Here is a 21,358-nt window from a genome sequence, read left to right on the forward strand (position 1 = left end):
CCTATGATGCTTGTCCACGTCGCCAGGGCGCCGCTGGAGATGCATCTGCACTCGTGCATGTCCAGTGGCACTCGACGGTGTCTGGTGATGGCTGCTTGCGACTAGAATAGGACTGCGGAGCAGTACCACGGTGGAGTGTAGGAGGGGCTCAGGAGCAGGATCTGTTGCTGGCTAATTCCTGGTTGGCCCCTCTCTCGTCGAGGTCTCCTATGCTGCTCTTCTTCGTCGCCAGGGCGCAGCTGGAGATGCATCTGCACTCGTGCATGTCCAGTGGCACTCGACGGTGTGTGGTGACGGCTGCTTGCGACTAGAATAGGACTGCGGAGCAGTACCACGGTGGAGTGTAGGAGGGGCTCAGGAGCAGGATCTGTTGCTGGCTAATTCCTGGTTGGCCCCTCTCTCGTCGAGGTCTCCTATGCTGCTCTTCTTCGTCGCCAGGGCGCAGCTGGAGATGCATCTGCACTCGTGCATGTCCAGTGGCACTCGACGGTGTCTGGTGACGGCTGCTTGCGACTAGAATAGGACTGCGGAGCAGTACCACGGTGGAGTGTAGGAGGGGCTCAGGAGCAGGATCTGTTGCTGGCTAATTCCTGGTTGGCCCCTCTCTCGCCGAGGTCTCCTATGCTGCTCTTCTTCGTCGCCAGGGCGCAGCTGGAGATGCATCTGCACTCGTGCATGTCCAGTGGCACTCGACGGTGTGTGGTGACGGCTGCTTGCGACTAGAATAGGACTGCGGAGCAGTGCCACGGTGCAGTGTAGCAGGGGCTCAGGGGCAGGATCTGTTGCCGGCTAATTCCTGGTTGGCCCCTCTCTCGTCGAGGTCCCCTATGCTGCTTGTCCACATCGCCAGGGCGCAGCTGGAGATGCATATTCACTCGTGCATGTCCAGTGGCACTCGACGGTGTGTGGTGATGGCTGTTTGCGACTAGAATGGGACTGCGGAGCAGTGCCACGGTGCAGTGTAGCAGGGGCTCAAGAGCAGGATCTGTTGCCGGCTAATTCCTGGTTGGCCCTTCTCTCTTCGAGGTCTCCTATGCTGCTTGGCCACGTCGCCAGGGCGCATCTGGAGATGAATCTGCACTCGTGCATGTCCAGTGGCACTCGACGGTGTATGGTGACGGCTGTTTGCGACTAGAATAGGACTGCGGAGCAGTGCCACGGTGCAGTGTAGCAGGGGCTCAGGAGCAGGATCTGTTGCTGGCTAATTCCTGGTTGGCCCCTCTCTCGTCGAGGTCTCCTATGCTGCTCTTCTTCGTCGCCAGGGCGCAGCTGGAGATGCATCTGCACTCGTGCATGTCCAGTGGCACTCGACGGTGTCTGGTGACGGCTGCTTGCGACTAGAATAGGACTGCGGAGCAGTACCACGGTGGAGTGTAGGAGGGGCTCAGGAGCAGGATCTGTTGCTGGCTAATTCCTGGTTGGCCCCTCTCTCGCCGAGGTCTCCTATGCTGCTCTTCTTCGTCGCCAGGGCGCAGCTGGAGATGCATCTGCACTCGTGCATGTCCAGTGGCACTCGACGGTGTGTGGTGACGGCTGCTTGCGACTAGAATAGGACTGCGGAGCAGTGCCACGGTGCAGTGTAGCAGGGGCTCAGGGGCAGGATCTCTTGCCGGCTAATTCCTGGTTGGCCCCTCTCTCGTCGAGGTCCCCTATGCTGCTTGTCCACATCGCCAGGGCGCAGCTGGAGATGCATATTCACTCGTGCATGTCCAGTGGCACTCGACGGTGTGTGGTGATGGCTGTTTGCGACTAGAATGGGACTGCGGAGCAGTGCCACGGTGCAGTGTAGCAGGGGCTCAAGAGCAGGATCTGTTGCCGGCTAATTCCTGGTTGGCCCTTCTCTCTTCGAGGTCTCCTATGCTGCTTGGCCACGTCGCCAGGGCGCATCTGGAGATGAATCTGCACTCGTGCATGTCCAGTGGCACTCGACGGTGTGTGGTGATGGCTGTTTGCGACTAGAATGGGACTGCGGAGCAGTGCCACGGTGCAGTGTAGCAGGGGCTCAGGGGCAGGATCTGTTGCCGGCTAATTCCTGGTTGGCCCCTCTCTCGTCGAGGTCCCCTATGCTGCTTGTCCACATCGCCAGGGCGCAGCTGGAGATGCATATTCACTCGTGCATGTCCAGTGGCACTCGACGGTGTGTGGTGATGGCTGTTTGCGACTAGAATGGGACTGCGGAGCAGTGCCACGGTGCAGTGTAGCAGGGGCTCAGGAGCAGGATCTGTTGCTGGCTAATTCCTGGTTGGCCCCTCTCTCGCCGAGGTCTCCTATGCTGCTCTTCTTCGTCGCCAGGGCGCAGCTGGAGATGCATCTGCACTCGTGCATGTCCAGTGGCACTCGACGGTGTGTGGTGACGGCTGCTTGCGACTAGAATAGGACTGCGGAGCAGTGCCACGGTGCAGTGTAGCAGGGGCTCAGGGGCAGGATCTGTTGCCGGCTAATTCCTGGTTGGCCCCTCTCTCGTCGAGGTCCCCTATGCTGCTTGTCCACATCGCCAGGGCGCAGCTGGAGATGCATATTCACTCGTGCATGTCCAGTGGCACTCGACGGTGTGTGGTGATGGCTGTTTGCGACTAGAATGGGACTGCGGAGCAGTGCCACGGTGCAGTGTAGCAGGGGCTCAAGAGCAGGATCTGTTGCCGGCTAATTCCTGGTTGGCCCTTCTCTCTTCGAGGTCTCCTATGCTGCTTGGCCACGTCGCCAGGGCGCAGCTGGAGATGCATCTGCACTCGTGCATGTCCAGTGGCACTCGACGGTGTGTGGTGACGGCTGCTTGCGACTAGAATAGGACTGCGGAGCAGTGCCACGGTGCAGTGTAGCAGGGGCTCAGGGGCAGGATCTGTTGCCGGCTAATTCCTGGTTGGCCCCTCTCTCGTCGAGGTCCCCTATGCTGCTTGTCCACATCGCCAGGGCGCAGCTGGAGATGCATATTCACTCGTGCATGTCCAGTGGCACTCGACGGTGTGTGGTGATGGCTGTTTGCGACTAGAATGGGACTGCGGAGCAGTGCCACGGTGCAGTGTAGCAGGGGCTCAAGAGCAGGATCTGTTGCCGGCTAATTCCTGGTTGGCCCTTCTCTCTTCGAGGTCTCCTATGCTGCTTGGCCACGTCGCCAGGGCGCATCTGGAGATGAATCTGCACTCGTGCATGTCCAGTGGCACTCGACGGTGTGTGGTGACGGCTGCTTGCGACTAGAATAGGACTGCGGAGCAGTGCCACGGTGCAGTGTAGCAGGGGCTCAGGGGCAGGATCTGTTGCCGGCTAATTCCTGGTTGGCCCCTCTCTCGTCGAGGTCCCCTATGCTGCTTGTCCACATCGCCAGGGCGCAGCTGGAGATGCATATTCACTCGTGCATGTCCAGTGGCACTCGACGGTGTGTGGTGATGGCTGCTTGCGACTAGAATGGGACTGCGGAGCAGTGCCACGGTGCAGTGTAGCAGGGGCTCAAGAGCAGGATCTGTTGCCGGCTAATTCCTGGTTGGCCCTTCTCTCTTCGAGGTCTCCTATGCTGCTTGGCCACGTCGCCAGGGCGCATCTGGAGATGAATCTGCACTCGTGCATGTCCAGTGGCACTCGACGGTGTGTGGTGACGGCTGCTTGCGACTAGAATAGGACTGCGGAGCAGTGCCACGGTGCAGTGTAGCAGGGGCTCAGGGGCAGGATCTGTTGCCGGCTAATTCCTGGTTGGCCCTTCTCTCTTCGAGGTCTCCTATGCTGCTTGGCCACGTCGCCAGGGCGCATCTGGAGATGAATCTGCACTCGTGCATGTCCAGTGGCACTCGACGGTGTATGGTGACGGCTGTTTGCGACTAGAATAGGACTGCGGAGCAGTGCCACGGTGCAGTGTAGCAGGGGCTCAGGAGCAGGATCTGTTGCTGGCTAATTCCTGGTTGGCCCCTCTCTCGTCGAGGTCCCCTATGCTGCTTGTCCACGTCGCCAGGGCGCAGCTGGAGATGCATCTGCACTCGTGCATGTCCAGTGGCACTCGACGGTGTGTGGTGACGGCTGCTTGCGACTAGAATGGAACTGCAGAGCAGTGCCACGATGCACTATAGCCGGGGCTCAGGAGCAGGATCTGTTGCCGGCTAATTCCTGGTTGGCCCTTCTCTCTTCGAGGTCTCCTATGCTGCTTGTCCACGTCGCCAGGGCACAGCTGGAGGTACATCTGCACTCGTGCATGTCCAGTGGCACTCGACAGTGTCTGGTGACGGCTGCTTGCGACTAGAATGGGACTTTGGATCAGTGCCACGATGCAGTGTAGCTGGGGATCTGAAGCCAGATCTGTTGCCGGCCATCTCCTGGTTGGCCCCACTCTGGTCGAGGTCTCCTATGCTGCTTGTCCATGTCCCCAGGGCACAGCTGGAGATGCGTCTGCACTGGTGCATGTCCACATCAACACGGCTTGCTCAGCAACCATCGCCTTCTTTTATTGCGATAGCAATTATATGGACACTTCTACCGGATTTCTGCCGTCGCCGTCGCCGTGAGGTTCCCTATAGATAAAATCTTCGCCGCGCGCCGTATGCCCGAGCGGAAGCGTGCAGGGACGCGCGCTTCACGGAGAGCGTACGCACTCAATCACCCACGCGCAAGCAAGGAAGCGGGAAGCCAGCGCCGGAGGGAGCGCAGGGGGGGGGGGGCGCACTTCTACGCTGCCAACAACCGCGCTCGTCGCTCGTCCGCACCGTCTCGTATCTCCACGCGGCTCTGACCTTTATGCGCCGTGCATTCGCCGCTCAGTTTCCGTTGAAGCGATAGACCGCACGTCCCTTCGCCCGCTGCGGCGTATATACGCTCGCTGCCAGCGTTTTTACAGTCGTTGTCTGCAGTCGTTCAGTGTGATCTATTCCTGTTTGTTTGTGCGCGCTCACAACACGCTTGTTCATTCAGTTAGTAATAGTCGGGCCACATTTTCCAACGCACGCTACACATGCAATGCTGCCCGGATCGGCAGTGCAGCACTACAGGTGTGTCCCTTCGCATGCTCTGCCCACGGGAAGCGCTTCTCATCAACATCACGGTTTCACACGCGCCTTCTGGTGGTCATCGAGTCTCTCTTCATGTCGGTCTACTTACGCCGCAGCACACCTGCTTACTTAATCAGCTCATGTTTACTACAATTCATATTGCTACCAAAACCGCTCACCTTACTTCGTATGACATTGCTGTGTTGCTATCGCATTCATTGCTTCGCCCTTAGGGCGAAACTGTGACATTTTTCATCTTGTCTCCTCTCTCCTTAGCAGCTAAGTTAACAGCTGCATGGCATTCCGCTGATTGTTCTTTTTAGCCTATGCAGAGCACCACCTGTAACAATGCAAAAATTATGTTGCACAAAGCCTTTCGCAAGGGCTCCACAAGGTAACAAACTCTGCCTATTAACACTGTGTATCGGGAAACAGTCCTGGATATCTTCTTCTGGGAATGTCGCTAAACGATTGTAAAGTGGCATGTCCACAACCACTGTTCTCTTCGCTGTTTGTATTTAATTCTGACTTGTTTCGTACCTGTCAATGTGCTCATCTGTTTTTTTTTTTTTTACAGTAGTACTGTATTTATTTATTCAGGTACCTACATCACCCAATTCAGCATTATTGCAGGTGGGTCGAAAAAATAACTGGAATGAAAAACAGGGAAGCAGACAGGTACAGCTGTCACTTGAACATTAAACTAAAACATCTTCCAAGGATGAGGAAAATACACTTGTGGGAACATCCACAGTACTTGCATCCGACTGATTTCACTCGTGAAGTGTAAAAGCAAAGCAAAATGTGCAAATACATCTGTACAATACCTTATAACCCCTTTAGCATGATCATTTCTGTCTGATAAGTAGTATAGGCTCATCATGTAGAAAGTTTAATACCAGTTTCATCATGAAAAATGGAATGAAAGAACTTTAATTGCAACGATTTTCTTGGATGTTGAAGAGCTGTCCAAGCTTGTTCAATTTTAATGTGAGTGCTGTTCAAGATGTTTCTTTTTTTTTTCATGGAAACTGCTTTTCTTGATTCATACTTCTCTGATGTTGGCATAGCTTATTGCAATGCCTTATTAAATATATTTTTTGTTATGTTTATATCGTGTTTATATTTCTTGCTGCTTATGGATTGGTTGGTGACTCTTGCTCAATTTTTGGTGCATTAACAGGAGGTTGCCCTGACAGTTTTACTATGGGACCTCCTCCTTTATCACGGTTCACATATAATCTCCATAACAACATGATTTAATTAACCTGGGAACCCACCTCGCACATCTTCCCTTCAGACACTTTCCTTTTTTTTCTTTATCTCTTGTTAACAGATTCCTGCGTTTTGGTGACTGGCATCATCATCTCACATGGTTCACCTGCTACTCATTATAGATGCATATTTAATTTTTGCTGGCCAATGCCATTTGTCTTGTTGCATTTTGTTTGGTAAGACAATTACTACATTACAATGTTACTTTTTTTTATAAAGGGCTGATTGCACTGATTCTTTTACTTAGGCTGGCTGTTACACTGCAACACATCATATTTCCTGTGCATCTTTGCAAAGTTGGCATCATCTTTTCTATATTCTGCACCATTTATCTAAATATTTGGGAAGTTTTTTTTTTTTTTTTTTCATTTGTCTATATATGACGACTTAATTTGTGAGCGTAAAACAGCTCAAAGGATGAAAGTGAGAGCAATGCTGGAGCAGCATCTGCCACAGTATACAGACATACTGACCTTTGAGCATTGCTTTGTGTTCTGTAATGTCAAGCAGCACTTTGTATCATGAACTGTACTATTGGGTTGCAGACAGTGGTTCAGTTAAGGTGTATAGCTTGAATGGGAACTATTCTCTTTATAGGCTGTAGACCTCTCATAGTGTAAGTTGCTGCTGTAGCAAACATTAAAAAAAGAACTATCCTTGTACCCTATGATGTTGCAAAACCTGCTGTGTTTGCAACCATGCTATCCGTCCAATAGAACACCTAAACAAGATTTTTGGTGGTCATCCAATGTCTTTTTTTTTTTTTTTTGTAATGAGTGGAGGTAGTTTCGAGCTTTCCCAGCCCATTCCCCACTGACTATGCTGATAGCATTGACAATGCAAGGATTGGCAGAGGTGCGGGCAGTGTGCCCAAGCATGAGCATGTTCATTTCATCGTGCACATGCATACTTACAGGCACCCTATGCTTTCAACTATCTAAAGGTTAGCAAAGAGAGTATGCGGATATAAATGGTACCTAATTAACTCGAAAGAAACTAGTGCTTTTTTTGAAAAGGCCTCTCACCAGGTTTCGCCATTTTAAACAAACGATTGTAGCGGATACGTCACACGCTGACGACCGTGTCTGCAAAGTATTATAGCCTTTACCACCTTCTCGCCTCACAATTTTACATAAATACGCATTTGGTGCCGCAGCTAAACGTCGCCTCCCTTCCCTCCCTCCCTCCCGTCCCCCTACGGCCGTTCGCGCGGTGGAAGAAGTCGCGTTTGCTCTCTCTCTCTCTCTCTCTATATATATATATATATGCTGATTGTAAAGGAGGAAAAAGACGCTTCATTCTGCAGCCCTTCAGGGAGCACGGCGCAGAATGCGCGTCTGCTCTCCGCCGTGTGTTCGCTCGTCGTGAAAGTGCACGTCGCTCGCGCTCTTTCACTCGCACATACAGCATACGGCGCGCAGCGACGATTTCATCGCCGTTGACGTCCTACAAAACCTCACGGCGACGCCGACGGCAGAATTCCGCTTTGAGTGTCCATATAATTGCTATCGCAATAAAAGAAAAGTGGATTCGTGGCACCCGTGTGCGTGCTCTGCCAGCCGCAAACTTTTGTTGCATCGACAGCCTGTCTCGCATCTCTTCTGTCGCTCTTCCACCTTTCCTGAACACGACTCAACTGCGCTGATGAGCATTGGTAAGTGTGGTCGTTGGCGTAGTCAGCTCACAGTCGCTAGTCAAGCTTCCCTCACTTTAGCTTTCTCACAAGTGAATCATTGCTTTCTGTGTGAAAATATGTGTGGGTTTTAAAAACCTTATTTTTGAGCAAACGCATATCAGATTATTGATGGGGGTGCATAAATATCCGAAACTTTTGAATAACAAATTAAATTCTGTATTTTGGTCTTCGAATCCCATTGACACTTTCCTTTTCAGCCATCAAATTGAATTGTCCCTGTTGAACAAACCGAATATTTTTATAATTGCTTTTGAATAGTTCACGTCATAGGCTGTGCATGACCAAACAGAAATCCAAGCAAGAATGCGAAAACTTTCATCCCATCCACAGTGGACATAACATACTAAACCATGCTGCATTACTCAGACGGCCAGACTTTTCCGCGTTAACGATTCCTCGCAATAAGATGCTGTTGAAACACGTAATTCACCAGTCGGTATTGTTTGGTGCAATTTGTACATGCAGCACCCGTGCCCTGGCGCCATCTGCCATGGCCATTCGAACTAGAGAAACAATGCTTTTCTTTGCCATGCCATCACCGCAGACTGCATGCATTTGATTCGATCATAGCGTTATACTGAGATAATTGGCCAACAACGCTTTCTTATATAAATTGACATCATAATGCATGACCGCATATGCTCTGAAGAGCCTTCGCGTTTGTGAATGAATTGCTTAGTTATTGCTGGGGGGGGGGGGGGGGGGTGTAACCCCCCCCCCCCTGTACGGTTCTAGCCCTACCAGTCCAACGTCTACCTTCAGTGCTCTGTTCACATTGTCATTACAAGTCGGAAGGTGGCTTGAGGTAGAATTATCCTGAGTAACGAAAAACACTTTATCATTGTCTTGTATTTATTCAATCACTCTTAAGTTACTTTGAGTAAAACGCTGAAGAAATGAACATAGTCAACATCCGTGGTGTCATCGTTATTATGATTATTGGGCCTTTTATTTGCGGTTGGATTCCTCTGACTAAAGCAAGAAAGTTGCATTTTATGCCCAAAGTGCTTCCTCCAACCCCCCCCCCCCCCCCCCCCTCCTTGCAGAGATTCTGGGTGCGCTACTGTGCAGCGCGTTACTGTAAACATCTTGATGTGGTATTCGGGGCCCGACTATATGGTACGGGTACGGCTAATAAACTACCCCAACCAATATCATAGACTAAAAAACCAGCCAAGATTTCGGGGAAAAAAAAAAAAAAAAAACTAAATCCACGTCGTTCAGCACAGCCGCATCGAGATTTCCATCACGAGCTAGGTAGCTAGCCGAAGTCAGATTGGAATCCAATCCGTTTGAGTGCAAAACTCAACTCGGTTCAGATCTTATCAGTATAGTGACCTAGGTCACTCTACTTATCAGAACAGTGCGTTGATGAGTGCGCGTGATAACATTTTGCTCTACACAGCTTTCTTGACAGCATGGTGTCGTCGAAGCCTAAAAACTACAGTGTTTCTTGAAGTCTTGTACGTCAAAATTCCCGTGTTTCGTGCGGTCCAGGAAACGCGAGCAATTCTTATTTTGCACGACTTGCGCATGCGGCGTGAGCATGGCCCACGGCGGCTAAGGTGACATAAAGCTGCATTTGGCGACTGCCAAACACCAAAGCTTCCTTCGTGCTGCTGAGAAGCAGAAAGCCGTGAGCAACTTCTTTGGCAACAGCAATGAAGATAATGTTGTGCGTGCAGAGTGCCTTTTCACTGGATTTCTCACGGAGTACAATTTGCCGCTAAGGGTGAATGATCACGTTGGGCCACTTCTGCGCAAGATGTTCCCGAAGTGCGAAGATGCGAAGCGCTACGGATGCCATGTTTTCACCTTTGCAGTCGACGGCAGCGGTGACACCTCATCGCAGCTTTACCCTGTCGTGGCAACCTAGAGAAATGCGGGCGGGTTGAAAGCGAACTGTTGTGCATGCAAGCACTTCAAGGAGAGGATACTGGCCAAAAAATTGGCAGTCTCGTGCCCGACGCATTGCGTTCGCTTTATACTTTATATATCTGAGTTGAATTGCAGACAAGATATGTCTAACCTTTCAGACTAGACTAATAGCATGCGCGGCATAGAGAGAGAGATCCCCCTCCCCGTGCAATGAGTCTCCCGATTTTCGCAGTCCCCAGGTTGGCAGGTGTGTATACCTTTATATGAAGGCACAACAAAGCTAATCCATCACCTGTTTCTATGGAAGACGTGTGTGCAGCAAAATGCTCAGTTGTGGGTAAATTCTGATTGGGAGGTCTCACTGAAATATTTCGGTGTCCTCCAAATGAATAGCTGCCTGTTTAAATGTTCTTCTGAAATCATTAATGTCTACAGTGCACAAGAAAAGGTAATTGCGTGTTGTCTTTCTAGCCTCGTAGTGGCTTCACCTGTAGGAAAGTCTTGTTTGTTTAGGTGCATGAATACGTGGATGCCTTGTGTTTGACCTGATAGCATTTGTAACCCTCTCAGTGCCATTTTTTTTTTTTCAGAGGTGACTGACCTGCAGCATCGTTTCTTTTTCTTGGATATTATAAAACGAACACAGCGGTTTACTTTTTGTTACGTAGAAGGGCAGAAATGACACGGATAATGACAAAATCTCTCCAGGTATTGTGCTCACATTCCTATTTGACGTCAGTGACATGGTGCCGAGATATTCGCCATTGATCCTCACTCCTAAGCCTTTTCAGTCTAAGAGCTTGTATACTTCTAAGCATGCAGTGAATAGCACTGGAGAGATTGTGTCTCTTTGCCTGGACCTCTTTCTTGATGATTATCTTTCTACTTTTCTTGTGGAGAACCAAGATTGCTTTGCAATCCTTGTAGTTATTTGCCAAGATAATCACGTATGCCTCCTGTACTCCTTGATTACGCAATGCCTCTACGACTGCATTGCGTCACCAACTGCATTGTCACCAGAGTAGTAAGGGCTCGCAACTCTGATACTAGCCTCTGGAAGGTTTCTTAGAGTCATCCACCAGGATGACTGATACCGATCTTGCTGTCAAATTCCCTTCATCCACAAAAGCTGTTCGTACCAATACATTGTTAGGGCCAGTATCTCTTTTAACACTTTAACCCTTTGTCCTTGAACCTCCCCTGTGACAACTGGTAGAGATGGTCCTTTCGAACAAAGTCAGCTTTTACTTATTGCTCCTTTGTTTTCTTGGTTGTCCTGTTCCGCTTCGTTATGTTACTGGTACAGTGCTTTGCATCTACTTTACTTTTTCCTTGTGAGCCCACTATGCACGCTGTTTTGCCCAAGGTACCTGATCTGCATTCATTTGCACAGTGTCCTCTCCTCTTGCATAACTGACACACTACTTGTGCATGCGGGTGGTTGTTGAAAGCACATTTGTGGTTGCGACATGTATTCCACGGCCTGGGGCTTGTACTTTGGATCATCTGCTTTTGTTGTGGCTGTGCCTTCATTAGTGTTTCCTAGGCTTCTAAGGGCTCGCAACTCTGATACAAACCGTTGCCATTATGAGCTTCTAATCCCCTGAGCTTCCATGTACTGATCCGCATGCTTGGCTACTTCATCGAGTGAGTCAACTTTCCTTTCTTTAAGAAACACACGCAGCTGAAGACTACCAACAGGCAACGCTAAGATCGTTCACATACCATACTATCGCGCATACCCTCGTACACTTTTGCAGTGTGTGCCATCTCAATCCATCTACCAAAATAGTTAGACAAGCGACACACAAATTGTTTTTCTGTCTCAGTGTCCCCAGGCTTGCAGTTTCGGAACCGCTCGCGATAAGCTTCTGTGGTCAATTGCAATCTCTTAGCAAAGCCCTTTTAACTTTATCATAGTCCAATATGAGTCACATGCTGTCATTCTTTCAAATACACTCGAAGCCTCTCCAACCATACACAGACTAAGGGCTGTTGCCCACTCACTTCAGTCCCAACCCTGTGCCATGGTTGTCCATTCAAAATGATGCAAATATGCGTCCAAATGATCACGTTTGTCATCGAACGGTATCATTAATTTCTGAGGACACATTTTGGTGGCTCTCGGCGACTGCAAGCCAGAGGACACAGACGCAACGCTCTGATCATCTCGGATGCATGCTGTGTCCTGTGCCAAAGGCATTTTCAACTCTAATATTTCTTTTTCTCTTGCATGCACCTCCCACCACGACTGACAAGTCACTGTTTCAAATAAAGTTTATTGTTCATTCATTGCACGCGCTTCTTGCGCATCCGCACGTTCTTCTTTGCGTTTCATTTCGCGTTCCTTTAGCGCGAGCTCCCTCACTTTCGGACGCGTTCTTTCTCCTCCATGACTAGTCACAGAGTTTCTTCCTTTGAAAAACCTAGCTCTTTGGCTAAACGGAAAATATTATCCAAGTCCATCTCTATACCCAGGAAATCCATGACGGACAGGAAATTGGATGCTGGCAGGATCACCAATTGTCACGAATTTCTGGGGTCTAGAAATGGAGAGAACTCCTTTGAACTGTCTGAGTTCTTGTTACTTAACATGCTGTTGTATAGAAGGTGTCGGTTCAGTTTGGGTAGAGAAATCCAACAGATTGTAGTACCTAAAGGCATTTAGGGCGGCTATTCCAACTCTTGGACATGATGCTGTCATGGCAGTTCATCACGGTGTTAAGAACACGCTTGAGAATCACAGAAGAATCGTATGTCATGAGTAAAAGGCACAGGCAACACAGGAAGAGAATAAAGAAGGTGGGAGAAGCACGAGCGCATGAGCACGAGGGGCGGCGTTCGAAGTCACCGGGGCAAACATGTGCCTATGGCTCGGCACAATGCATCTCCAGCGGTGTTCTGAAGACAGTGCTGTGGCATGAATCCGAGTTAGAGGGGCCAACAGGGCTGAAGATGGCTACCAATTATGAGCTGCAACTACAGTGCCGTAGCATCGTCCCACGAACCCAGCTAGCTTATTTTATTTTATTTAGAGAATACTGCAGTCCATCAAGAGGCCCTAGCAGGAGTGGGTATATTAAAGTAATGCAAGTATACGCGTACATACAATACAGAGGGATCAATAGAATTTGCACCAAGTACTAGAACAACAACAAAAACCAAATAAGGCAGAAAGATTGGCAACAAACCGAAATTAAACGAGGATGCCTTTACACACCCATAAGCTCTACAATGAAGGACCCAATTGTTAGGTTAGGTTATACCAAGGCCGCTGGATAAAAAAAAGGTGCGGCCTGCCGCGTGCATCGAAAACGGTGTGATCCGCCGCGGCGCCACACATCGGGGGCTGTTGTCTGGCATTGGCATAGCAAATGCGTCAGGAATGCGCTAGGAACGCCGTCGCGCGTGCCAGCCGACGGCGCGTTCCATCGCCGATGACTAGCGCCGTTCGGCCAAGCCAAGCGGCCGACAATGCAACTACGGCTGTCACATTTACTCCCATTGCAACGTGCCCGATGCGGCAGGCCGCACCTTTTTTTATCCAGCGGCCGTGGTTATACAATCAGGGTAGCGAAAAGGTACCAAATACTGTACCAAAAACAAGGCAACAACATCCCAATAAGAAATGAGTGCATAAGGAAACAAGATACCAACAAAGCAGAAAGAGAAAAAAGAAGAAAGAAAAAAAAAACTACGTGCTATGTAACCATTTGCTCGATTATCTCGGTGCTGTGTAACCACGCCGATGGAAGAATGTTCCACTCATTTACCGTGCGTGGAAAAAAAGAAAATTTGAACGCATTAGTTCTGGCACTGAAAGGGGTAAGGGACTCAGCGTGGCGATGCCTTGTTTCTCGGGTGAGGAGGGGCGATGTGTAATCATCTGGATTTAAAGCTAGTTTCCTGTGCTTCAGCTGAAAAAGAAACTTTAATCTCTGAATTTTGCGCCGAAGCTGCAATGTTTGAATGCCATGTTGACGCATTAAGGTGGTCGGGGAGTCTGTCTAAGTTCAGCTTACGTGTCCGTCCACTGACCATGGCAAGGGCCACAGGAACAGCCAACTGGCGAAGGCAGTAGCTGGGTGCAAGGCCAACCACGTGCGGTGCCACGTGCATCCAGCCGGCATGCATGCGTCATCGTCACAGAAGTTGGTACAGGCGGCACGCCGTCGGTCATCGTCACCGAAGCTGGCGTGTACGATCTCGTGAAGCTGCGAAGACCATCGTCTGACGCCACGCTCGGGAACTCCAGCCACGACGATCAAGGATGTTCAGACCGTTGCTGTTTTACTTCCATACTTGTTTGTCTGAATGCTGTTTAGTATAGTTTGCTGTGTTTTGGGAGTTGGGGGTAGAATAATTTGTATAACATGGTCTTATAGTGCGTTTCATATTATTTTCTTATTGGTTTCGTTTTATGTAGTGTCAGATCAATTGCTTTTGCTTTGTGGTTGAGGAGTCCTGGCCATTTCTAGACCCCAGAAATTTGTCACAATCAAGATATGGATTGACAGATAAATTGCTTTCGCTGTGTGGTTGAGGAGTTCTGTTCATTTCTAGACCCCAGAAATTCCTGACAATCTGCCGTGACCATTCGAACGAGATAATCGAACGAGATAAAAAATGCTTTTCTGCACGCCTTTCTGATTTGGTCATGATATCACACATAGATAATGGGTAAACAATGCTATATTTATATATTGTATATGATAACGCATGACTGCGTATGACCCGAAGATGCTTTCACGTTGTGAACGAATTGTTTAGTTATTGCTAATGCTCCCTTTTTTGCTTTTAATAAAGCATGCTTCATACTGTGCATTTTAATGACGAACTGTTTAATGTTCTGAATGCCAGGACTTGAAAATTGTTTTCTTTATATAGTGAAAAGCTTGTCCTATATAATTTGAAAACTACTAGAAAATATTATATTTTGTCTGGCAATATTTGATTCGCTTTTGATTCATACTCAATTTGGATTCAAAAACTACTACCTCAACACGCTAATGATTGAGAAAACGAAAAAAAAAAAACACCTGTGGTGTTGCCGTAGAGGCTTTGGCGATGCACTGCTAAGCCCGAGGACGTGGGATCGAATCCAGGCTGCGGTGGCTGCGTTTTGATGGGGGCAAAATGCAAAAACGGCTCGTGTGCTGTGCTTTGGGTGCACGTTAAAGAACCCCAGGTGGCTTAAATTGGCTCATTGGCTACCAAATAATTGGCGCACTGTGAAGCCCTCCAAACCGATTACTTTTACTGTGTATGGGTGCTACTGAAGTTTCCACTAATCACTAGATACTAAAAATTGAAAAACCTCCACTTTAATGGACTAGTATGTCATCTATCAACATTTTTAAATGAGTATAGCTTATATTGCCGGTCGCGCTGCCCTTGAATAGCCTTTCGAACTAACCATACATCCCACTATGTGAGTGGAAGGCTGCGTGAGCAGGAAGTGCATAACAGTGTCCTCACAGGAGGGTGTCCGTTTGAATGCTGTTTGTGCTTTGAAGGATTTTCGCTAAGGTCCAAACGGAATGATCACTTGTGCATTCACACGGGCTAGTTACCATACCGCTGCCCCATCTGCTCCATGTCCTTTGTGCCGACCGTTCACTTGAGCAGCAATATGAAAACATAGCACTGTGATACCGCTGTATAAGTCACTGGCCATGAAAATGTTCCGTATGTGTTAAATGCAGTCCGAATGTGGAATATACATACTATGTTCTGGTGCATCTGGAAGCACAAGTGTCACCATATCCTCTATTGTATTGATCGAACTGTAGAGAAACTTCAAGGCATAGTTCAGCGTAATCTAGCAAGTTGTAGGGACATTGCAGTGCATTGCTGTAACCATCCTAATGTGGTATTCCTTTATGTGAACATACAACAGAGCTCATCAATTAACTATTCTTTCAGAAGACCATTGTGTCCAGGAAAGTGCGCAATCATGATAAATTCTGATTGTTAAGTCTCACTGAAACATGTTGGTGTTGCCTGTTGCCTGAAGTATTGCCTCTTTAATCAATTAATTCTTCTGATATCATTAACATTTACAGTACACTAGAAAAGCGAATTACGTCTTGTCTTTCTAACCTCTTAGTGGCTTTACTTGTAGGAAATTCTTGTTTGTTCAGGTACATGATTATGTGGATGCCTTGTGTTTGACCTGACAGGACTTTTAACCCTTTCAGGGCCAGTTTCTTTCAGAGGTGATGCACCTCCAGGGTCAGATTTTTGTTTCTTAGATATTGTAAAACGAGCACAACGGTATATTTTTGGTTATGTAGAAGGGCAAGAATGACACAGATAATGACAAATGCTTTCCTGGTGTGGTCGTAATTTTCCCATCTAACGTCAGTGATACGGGTCCAAAACGCGAAAACGTACCTGTCCGTCGGGGGCCCTGAAAGGGATAAGGAGTGGTGAACCTGAACAGTGTGGGTGCACTCGAAGAAGCCCTTTCATCACTGTCTTCTTGTCATGCTATCTAATGCGTTAGCATTCTTACGGTACCTCACACACATTCCAGGGGCCAACTATCTATGTATCTATGTTTGTATCTAATCATTTTCCCGATTACCTGGGTCACTGGTAGTCAGTGGACGAATGAGTAGTGCATTGGGCTGCTGTGCTGATGGTACAGTGTTCGAAATCAATCATTACAAAATTTTTGTTTGCTGCTCTGTAGTTTGTATATGCTTGTATGTTATTATCAAAGAAATGACAGTTTTATCTTCTCTGTAGTAACTTATTGAAAACTTAATATTAATAATATTATTGAAAGAACTTATGGATCGCTACACTCATCATCCTCTCACCTTAAGTTTTATAGTTCAATACTTTCATTGCTGATAGTATGTTCAGATTTTTAAACCTGGTCATTGGGCAATCAATCATATATGGAAATACTGAGGAAATGTGACAGGTCGACCAGTTGTGCTTTGCTACATGTTTTCTGAGATCCCCCTCAAGGCACTGGACTAGCAACTTGCTCATTATTAGCTCTAACATCTGTGTGTTCTGATTTTGGCATTCCACAATTGCAGTTTTTTTTTCATTACGCAGGGTCAAGGCATCCATCCTCTCTCACAACTTCCTAAGTCACAGCAGAGATGCCTCCACCGGTGACTGCTGCAAATTTGAAACTGGAAACCTGTTCTGTCTGAATACACGCATAAGAAGCCACACAGGCGAGAAGCCATTTCGGTGGCCTTCCTGCCTTCAGACCTTTGTGAAAAGCAGTGACCTCAAGAGACACTTGCACATCCACCCAGGCGACCAACCATATCACTGGACCAACTGCTCCAAGTCCTTTGTACAGGCCGGTAACTTGAGGACACATGAAAACACAGCACCATGATGCCATAGAGTAGGGAGTAGGGACATTGGTGTGCTTTTTGGGATAAATGAGTCTGAACATGGAATCTCTGTAGTATATGCGCAGTACGCTGTGTGGGGTTCTTGTGCATTGAGAAGGGGCTACTAGTTTTGCTATGTTTTGTCATATGTTGAATCGCAAAGTAACATTTATTTCACTGTAGTCTAACAAGTTGCAAAGAAATTTGTTGTAGTGATACTGCTTCCATTACAGTAACCATATTTATGCAGTATACTTGCATGGCAAGGCTCAACAAGGTAAAAGGAATCATCCATCAACTATGCCTTCAGAACAGTTGTGTTTGCAATAAACATAGCCACGATAAAGTGTTAATGTATTGCCAGTTATTGGGGCTGCTTGCTCTCCTCGAAATTTACTGCTGTGTAAATGAACATTAAAAGCTCCTCACCAGGTTTGGGCATTGCTAACAGACAAGAGGAATGCATAGGTCAGGCAATGACATTTATTCAACAAACCTCAGGAGAACCTCTCTTCCTCCTGAAAAATCAAGGTCATACGCATAAATGCCTCTGTGTTGGATGCAGTTTCCTGAACATCATCCAATAAATTGTGTGACTGGCAAGGCATTGAATGCAGAATATGCTAAACCACACCGGGAGGTGTATCGTCCCGGTGTATCGTGCTGTGAAAGATGAAGAAAAAAATAAATTAGGCTTGGCTTGTGAGATTGATCGGTGAAGTATGTTTCTCCAGCTATATTTGTATAAAGTCGTATTTTGACAGCCATGCAATGATAAATACGAGGTGTGTTCAAAAAGAAACCGAACTTTTTAAATAGCTCCAACCGGCAGAGGCAGCGCGCTGTGGCTACTGAGCGCATGTAGCGGCAGGTTTAGACAACAATCTCACATTTGCCGCGTTTCGCTCTGACCGTTAGTTGACGAGCTACAGCCGCTCAAGGGAGCACATGAACAAGCTGTTTTTCGGATTGGTGCCAAAGTGACAATGTAGAAATTGGAAGAACAGCATGTGGTGCGTGAAGTTCTGCTACAAACCTGGGAAAACTTTCACAGAGACATTTCATTTGCTTAGCCAAGCAAAGCATATGGGGAGGACTGTATGAGTCGCACGCAATGCTATGATTGGTTTAAGCATTTTGGAGACGGAAGAATGTTGGTCAGTGACGATCCCAAGCCTGGACGACCTTCCACATCCACAGACCATGTCGAGAGAGTTCGAACTGCGATTCGTGGAAATCATCGTTTGACTGTTCGAGAAGTCGCTGACGAAATGGGTATCAGCGTAGGATCATGTCATGAAATTTTGAGTGACAAACTTGGGATGTGTCGTGTCAGTGCAAAATTCATGCCGCATTTGTTGATTGACGAACAGAAGCAGACCCGTGTTGAAATCAGCCAGGAACTGCTCACTGCTGCCAATGACGATGAAAACTTTCTTAAGAACATCACAGCAGGCGATGAGACATGGGTTTATGGCTATGATGTTGAAACAGACATGCAGTCATCGCAGTGGGTGGCCAAAGGTTCTCCTCGTCCAAAAAAAGCACGCATGAGTCGATCAAAAATGAAGGTGATGTTGGTTGTGTTTTTTCATGAGGAATTCCATCAGGAATTTGTGCCACATGGTCAGACGGCAAACAAAGAAGTTTACCAGGGAATGCTAGCACTTTTGAGAGATTCTGTGCGCAGTAATGTGCCTGAATTGTGGGAAAGTCGAGCTTGGATGTTGCATCATGACAGTGCCCCAGCTCACGCGTAGCTCCTTGTCCGCAGCTACTTAGCGAAACACCACACTCCTGTTGTGCCCCACCCACCAAATTCTCTGGACATAGCCCCAGCAGACTTTTTTTATTCCGCAATCTGAAGACCACCTTGAAAGGATGTGGTTTCCAAACCGTAGAGGAAATCCAGGACAATGCGAGACGAGGCCTGCATGCCATTCCAGAAAGTGCGTTCCAGGAAGCTTTCCAAAAATGGAAGTAAAGATGGGAAGAGTGCATTGCCAGTAGAGGGGACTACTTTGAAGGGGACAGCACTTAAGATGTTCTACCATAAGCAGTAAAGGTGTTATTTAAAATTATGGGGTTTTACGTGCCAAAACCACCATCTGGTTATGAGGCACGCCATAGTGGGGGACTCCGGAAATTTGGACCACCCGGGGTTCTTTAACGTGAACCTAAATCTAAGTACACGGGTGTTTTTGCATTTCGCCCCCATCGAAATGCGGCCGCCATGGCCGGGATTCGATCTCGCGACCTCGTGCTCAGCAGCCCAACACCATAGCCACTGAGCAACCACGGCGGGTAGTAAAGGTGTTATAGCAAAAGTTCGTTTTTTCTTTAACACACCTCGTACACTGCACACAATACTATTGTGCATGTGGTTAGAGTACTGGCCAGTTAAGTTTTCTGTATATCAGAAAGCTTCTCCAGGATCGCACTTGTGCCAGCCTCTTATTTGAGAGTTCTTAAACACATCTCAGGAACCAAATGAACACAGCATGTGTTTATTTGTTCTAATCTCCAAGAATTAGTCTTGCTTTGTTTACTATGGTTATACCATGCAATAATGCACCTGTTTGGGTAAAATAAACTTGGGAACATATGAGCACTGAAGCGCAGTGGCCCATAAAGATACTGTATGGAGTACTAGACAGATACTTTAAGCAATTTATTTTATGCAGTGCAATGCCTGGTGTTTTCTATTCTTTTTTGTGGTAAATGCAATGGTTTGCTATGGTGCATTGTTAGTTGTATTCTCCACAATAGACATGACTGTGGAATGCATTGATGGACTGCATTGCTTGTTCTTTGTTGAGGTAGCTCTTACATTGTGAAACAACATACCTGGTTTACCTTTTGCGAAGTCTACCTCATTATATTCTTGAGTGTTAATTATTCATCTATGTAATCGTTTATTGGTATTGATGTCTCTTGCTAAGAAAAACGGTGACGCATTAAAACATGTCGAGCAGTGAAATAAGCAAGTGTAAATGCTGAAGCAGCAACAGACCACACTGTGCAGAGATTATAATTGTGCATTGCTGTGTGTTTGGGTATTAAATTTGTAGTTAATGGCTCAGATGATGAAATACCAGCATAGAACTACAAAACACTTCTAATAATTAAGCGTGCTCGAGAAAGGGCATCTGGTCACATTTCAGGACTTCATTGCTCAAGCGTGCTTCTTGTTATCTCAGGAACCATTTGGTTATGCATTCATTGAAAAAAAATAAAAATAAATACTAAGGTGGTATTACTTTTGTACTGTCAGTGCAAAGGGGTGACCTCATGTTTCTAGGTTTGCGTAGCTAACAACTGATTCAGGATGTTATGCTTGTCCAAGAGGAGTGTTTTTTTTTTGTATTCCACTGTTAACACCAGATGCTCAGCATTTCTACCGTTTCAATAATTGCACCTTCACTTATATTGTGGGTGTTACTAGTGCATAGGCTGTGGCAAAAGGCACAAACATTAATGAGAAGGCCGACATGGTCACAATGGGTATCGCAGGCAAATACTATAGTGTACAATTGTCTGCGCACCAAGTTAGTCATTTAAACAGAAAATACCCTAAATAGCCAACAGTTGCATCCTTTTCTATCTGAACTGTTCTTCGTGTGTTACTGTTATTATGTGATAAATATTGAGGACAGCATTAAGCTTTGAGATTAGCAGGAAAGCGTTACTATTTCATTTGACTAAAGTGGTAGCACATACAAGGGCTGCACTCTAGCTCCTCTCAGTTGTAGAATTTTTATGATACAAAACGGTCTTTTTTTGTGAAAGTATGTTTGCATTTCACCAACCTGCTCATTAAAGAATCACATATTCCCTTCTGGTGCTTTGTGCACAATTGTGAACACCAAGATAGTGCATGAAAAGCAAAAGCACTGATGAAGATAATATTTGAAACATGTTGCATACACCATGATACGATTCTGATTGGCCCTGTTCTGCAAGTTTGAATATTAAATAGTTTATACATTGTTTCAAGTGTGAGGTATAAAGTGTTTGTCATACGAGTAAGGTAGAAAGCTGGGTGCTTGCTTTCAGTCACAGTATGTCATGTAGCGGGTGCCTCCTTTTTTGATTGTTTTTGACACTCTTTTACAAAAGGCATATTTTTCTTGTATCTAGGTTGGTGCTTTCCAGTTATGCTATGCATGAAACAG

At 47.1% G+C, this 21,358-nt stretch overlaps 1 protein-coding gene and 1 long non-coding RNA gene across 2 annotated transcripts in view; both read left to right on the forward strand.

Annotated features, from left to right (window-relative positions):
* LOC125945958 (uncharacterized) overlaps nucleotides 1-17,982 on the forward strand; it is a 56,292-nt gene extending 38,310 nt beyond the window's left edge. Inside the window, exon 3 of the long non-coding RNA XR_007467264.1 lies at nucleotides 16,891-17,982. This is a non-coding gene — a long non-coding RNA (uncharacterized LOC125945958). The remainder of the gene's footprint in view (nucleotides 1-16,890) is intronic.
* LOC119453719 (gastrula zinc finger protein XlCGF8.2DB-like) overlaps nucleotides 1-21,358 on the forward strand; it is a 489,906-nt gene that overhangs the window by 462,793 nt on the left and 5,755 nt on the right. The gene's annotated exons all lie outside the window — the stretch shown is intronic.

Source organism: Dermacentor silvarum, chromosome 5 (assembly GCF_013339745.2).
Source record: "Dermacentor silvarum isolate Dsil-2018 chromosome 5, BIME_Dsil_1.4, whole genome shotgun sequence".
NCBI classification, from domain to species: Eukaryota; Metazoa; Arthropoda; class Arachnida; order Ixodida; family Ixodidae; genus Dermacentor; species Dermacentor silvarum.